At 36.5% G+C, this 5,749-nt stretch overlaps 1 long non-coding RNA gene across 2 annotated transcripts; it reads right to left on the bottom strand.

Annotated features, from left to right (window-relative positions):
• Nucleotides 1-987: 987 nt before the first annotated feature.
• Nucleotides 988-2,075, bottom strand: LOC131252039 (uncharacterized). 2 transcript variants are annotated; one of them, XR_009174118.1, is made up of 4 exons: nt 1,899-2,075; nt 1,746-1,799; nt 1,254-1,611; nt 988-1,143 (listed from the first exon to the last, which is right to left on the bottom strand). It is a non-coding gene; the product is annotated as an uncharacterized LOC131252039 (long non-coding RNA). The 2 variants fall into 2 exon arrangements; XR_009174117.1 differs by having other exon boundaries at nt 1,746-2,075.
• Nucleotides 2,076-5,749: the final 3,674 nt, after the last annotated feature.

Below are 5,749 nucleotides of genomic sequence, written 5' to 3'. Positions count from 1 at the left end.
TCCATGCTGTAGCCGCTATTACGAGCACTATTCTTTAACAAGGGAGTTTCCTCAAAATCCTGACAGAGAGCAAATAGAGTCATTATCATAAATTCATGTTAATGAATCTCGTAAGTTCGATTGAACTTCCATTACCACATGCAATTGACATTCAAGACCAAATTAATAACAATAAAGATATATAATAATCATGGTTTTTTTTTTTTTGTGGGGAGGATGGGAATAGAGATGATTCCCATAAATATTGCCATATCATTAGATATTACACAGTTCAAGATAAATTGAGAAAATACCTAATTCTTGAGATGTAATTTTTTTTCTGGTTCAAATGGCTATTTGGCACCTTTTTTTTCCAAATAATAATAATAATAATCACATATCTAACCAAAAAATCCATACATGCATGTGGACAATAGTCGAACTTCAACAAGGCGTAGGTTATAAAATATTTCAACAAGAGGACAAAACAGACCAATGATCTAGATTACTGGACCATGGGTCCCACTACTGTGCAAAGATGCAGGCCATCATGTATCATATAGTTCCTCCCAGTAAGAATCTGCAAGGCTAGCAACTAGAAAAATTAACGAGTCATAACAAAGGGAATCTCATTTTTCTGAGCTTTAATATTAGTTTAACCAACAAACTTCCCAAAATACAGTTACTCGTTTAACTTATAGAGTTGGGGAAAATAACATGTCCCAACTTGCACTGATTCTTTCCAAGTGGACTATTAAGAACAGAAATTGGTCCTAATATAGGTGGCTGGGATCTTATGATCTGATGGATTATTGGACCATTTTCCACCCTCAGTGGAAAGAAATAAACCAATGGTTTGTATAATAGAACTGTGGTCCCCACTTTTTAGAATTGAAAATCTCGCAAAAAAAATGGCCAATGACATTTAGATGGTCAATGTTTAAATAGTTCGTATCATTCTACTAATGTGATTTTAGTGTCACAACAAATATAATTAGATTGCTATGTACATTGAATAATAACCTAAGCCACCAAATCAGAAGAAAGTAGCTATGGAAAGAACATCTCTCACCAGACCACATTTGTTTCCAACAACCAAACTCATAGTGATTGAACAGAAGTCCAGCACTGATACTAGAGCACTTATGCCAGCCACTTTGATACCTGGTACCCGACAATCATATAATACATGTTGCTTTAATAGGCCATACTACCAAATAACCTAACCATCACTTATTTTATCAACATTCATCAAAATCAAAAGAGAGTTATACATTCATTATGTTTCAAAGATAAATATTTTATGGGTTGTCCATGATGAGGCTCTAACCTCCCCTCCCAATACGGATACAAGTGACAGGACTGGATATGTGGCATCCCATACTCGTATAGATCCATCCTGGTAGCCTGATATATATAATCTGTAAGCTCTAGACTAGATTGTAAACTAGCAGCTAAGGCCTTAAAAGATGTACAATTCACATGTTTTAAGCAGAAGTACCATGGTTAGATGAGCAAGATCAAGCAATTGGCATGATTTTCTCACAGTGGGTCATCTACCATCGGGGCCACCAGAAGAATTGTATTGATTGCTGAGATTTGGTAGGGGGTCTAACGACTCCTAAATTAGTCCTACAAAGAAATGATGAACTATTCAATCCAACAAACTGAGATATGTAGAATCAAGATTTAGAAATGTAGATGTTTAGGACTAATATCAGGAAAAATAAATAAATAAAAGAAAGAAAGAAAGAAAAATATAGAACCTCAAAAAAATCATGTTGGTCCACCCATATATATCAGCTTGATATCCCAGAAACCTTTTTAAAAAATACAAATCATTGTAAAAACTATATAAAGAAGAAAGAAAAAGCTACTTGGAATCAATAGTAAAGCAACTTAGGAAGGGAAAAATTAACTTTGTTTCATGCATAAAACCTTTGTGATTGTCCAATTTCAGGCTTGGATATCATCTCCTGCAGTCAAATAGAACAAATGAAATTAAGGTTAAATAGATGTATCTAAAGAATCTATTAGTTCCAACACAATTCAAAGCAAATAGGAAAAGGAGTAGAAACTTTTGAGAGGTAGGATCTTTGGTAGGGCAAATTTTGGAAGCATGGTCCATCCATGATGAAAACCCATCTCAATAGTCTAGATCACCAAGCAATGGGCCTTTCTAACTCATCGGCTATTTGAATATCAAAGTGTAAATGTGTAGGAAATAGAAATGATCCTGTTCATCAGCAATATACTACGATTTGGTATGAAGCCCTATATACCATCCAATCAACATCCTCACTGACTCCAATTGTCCAATCAATGGATTACCTCTATGATGGGTTAAAACACAAAAATCATGCACAAAGTTAATTGTGAAATTTCACTTTATTCATCTATAGGAATGGGCAAAAGTTATTGACATTTTCTAGAATTCATGATGAGGAAGTAACCCACAAAATTGGTAGTTATTTTTCATTCAAGTCCAACTTGGAAGCAACATAACCACAATTTGGAGCCCAAACAGTTGCTGAGGAAATCACAACTTGTCTAATTTCCACTCTATTAGATTAATAGCTGCAATTCAGTTCAATAATGCATCTAAACACACCTTATATGTTCCTAACCACAATGAATTATTTTATTTTATTTTATTTTAAATGAAATATAGCACTTTGGAATTCTTATGATGCAATTGCTTCATCATGTTTCATGAAATTTCATTTCTAATCAGCTAAAGTATCACAATCTCTAAAGGAAGATAAATATTTTAACTAATCAATACATATCTGAAACTTTCTAGATGACATTTTCTTTTAGTTTTGCATAAGAACACATCAAAAAACACATTAGATAAGTTTAAATATTTACAGCTTTCAATGTATAACAAGCTTTGCCTATCTGGCATCTATATTATGAACTAATACCAGAGAATCCACATGTCAATATTACCTTAAAGATTACGACTAATTCAATGCATAAATACTGTTGATGTCCAAATCTCTGATCTTTACATTCCATCTTAAAGCCAGTGGCCACATCAACAGAGTTCTAAGAATTTTTAATTTCAGAAAAAATCTACTACTTGAAAGATTTTTGTGTACGTGTGTATCATTCACTAAACTCTGCCAGAGTATCAAACCCCTTTCATGGAACAGGCCTGCAAAAGAGAAACTTTGATACTCTCATAAGCATGCATGGCCATCTCACACATGTCCTCCAAAAGGCTTTCCTGCTCTACAGTCCATTCAGACCCTGTTTCACATGAATGGTTGGATGTAATTCCATGTAAAGCCCATGAATCAGATGGGCTCTGATAATCTGAATTAGTGCATGGCCCATTTAATGATGGGACCCATCAGATGAACAAATGAGAATACTGAAACATGGGCCCACGTTTATCAGTGTTGAGTTGAATAAAAAGACTTCTTTCACAATGGAGCATCATATAGTTACCACTTACCTCTTCTAATGGTAATTCTATCAGCAATGCTGGACCAAATCAAGGCCATAAATCTATCATCAACAAGCTGAATAGAACTTCAAACATTTGAAAAATGCATCTGAATCTGGTGCACGTTGTTTTGATTACTCGTTTTCACCATACGTACTAAGAGTCATTCTAGTACTAGAGTCGATGGGACAAACCGCAGGGAACAATTGACGATCACGTTAAAACCTGCATATTCACCTTTTCTTTTGGCCCACCTAAGTTGTGGAAATGATTGAGTTTTGTGCATTCATCTTGATGGGGCACACCAGATGAATGGTTTGCATGACATATACACATTGCGGTAGACCTACATTCATTTGGGTTGGTGAGATCGATGACTACACTAACTGCTTTCGACTGCCAAAGCAGAATGAAATACATAGGGCGGAGTCCGAACTGGCACCTAAAAAGTAAAATTCTAAAATCCCATTATGAATAGGTGTCGGGATTCACACTACATCGTTACTCAAAGTCACCCTCCAATAAATAAACCATGCATACTGAGTTACTCAGTACACTCTTATTGTACTGAGTAAACTCAGTAGGGCCCACCTTAATCCCTAAATCCCTAAATCCCCAAATCAAATCCCTAAATCCCCAAATCCCTAAATCCCTAAATCATTTCAATTGGTATTGAGATTGAGAGAGATTGAGAGAGAGAGAGAGAGATACCTCATGTGGATGCACGAGAGAGCACCGAGAGAGACAGAGAAACAGAGAGAGAGGGTGCGGTGGAGAGAGAGAGAGAGAGGGGGGGGGGGGGGGAAGAGGGAGGGTGCCGAGTGAGAGATTGGGCGCGCGCGGCTCTGTTTTGAGCGCGCGCCCAATTTTGGGTTGGCTAGTGGTCGGTACTCTGTGGGCCCTACCATGATGTATGTGTTTCATCCATTCTGTTCATCCATTTTTAAAGATTATTTTAGAGCTTTATGCTAAAAATTAGAGGAATATAAATCTCAGGTGCTCCACACCACATGAGAACAATAGTGATTGGATATCCACCATTAAAATCCTCCTAAGGCCCACTGTACTGTTTATTTGACATCCAATCTGTTGATTTGGTGATACAGGACTAGATGAAGGGAAAAAACAAAAATCAGCTTGTCCAAAACTTTTATGGTTGCCAAAATGTTTTTATGGTCGACGATCATTTGACACTGTTTCTTATAATGTGGTCCACTTGAGATTTGGATATATTTGATTTTTGGTCTCATATTGTAAAATTATCTGTAAAAATATATGGACAGCATGGATGAAACACATACATCATGGTGGGGCCACAAAGCACCAACCACTAGCCATTGGCTAGTGTTAGGGGGAGTAGCCAATCCATTCCCAAGCATACTAAGTAAATCTTTTGGGGCCCACCATGATTTTTTCATTTTATCCACGCCATCCATCCATTTTAACATATAATTTTATTACATAAGCTCAAAAATGAAGCCTATAAAAATCTGAAGTGGACCACATCATAGGAAATAATATAAATTGAACGTCTACCATTGAAAAATTTTGGGAGGCCATTAAAGTTTTGGATCTAGTTGATATTTTAGTTTTCCCCTTCATCCATGTATTTGTAAAAATACATCATGGTTGGGCCCACACAACACCAACCACAAGCCATTGGATGGTGTAAGGGAGGAGCCAATTCGTTCCCCTTATTTGTGGTGTGGTCTATTTAATCTTTGGATATGATTCATTTTTTTGGATAATTCTATAAAATGATCTCGAAAAATGGATGAACGGTGTGGGTTGATCCCAAATTTTTGGTAAATCCATAATTTAAGTGGACCATGCCACACAAAACAGTGTGGAATAATGATTTCCACCGTTGATACCTTCCTTGGGCCCATAGTAATGTTTATTTGTCATCCAACATGTTCATAATATCAAAAAAAATATGAATGAAGGGAAAACACAAACATCGGCCTAAATGTGGGCCACACCACATAATATAATGGAGGGGTTTCCTTAGAACATTCATAATCATATATTGGGCCTACATAAATGTGATTCACATATCCAACCCACTCATTATGTGTGTCCCACTTGGATGTGGGGTCAGACCAATTTTCAATTGCATCCATGTCTGTATTAACTTATAAACGGGTTGGATCTCAAATAAACATCGCAACAGGCCCTAAGAAGGTTTCAATAGTGGGTGTCACTGTCCCACTCTTTTCTATGGTGGGTCCACTTGAACTTTGGATCTGCACCATCAGTCAGATGCACCATTCCATGGTGGCCATGACCTTAAAAATAAAGTCAATCCATGACTTG

This window comes from Magnolia sinica, chromosome 7 (assembly GCF_029962835.1).
Source record: "Magnolia sinica isolate HGM2019 chromosome 7, MsV1, whole genome shotgun sequence".
Lineage (NCBI taxonomy): Eukaryota > Viridiplantae > Streptophyta > Magnoliopsida > Magnoliales > Magnoliaceae > Magnolia > Magnolia sinica.
The sequence above is the reverse complement of the archived record's forward strand: the minus strand, read 5'-3'. Positions and strand labels throughout refer to the sequence as shown.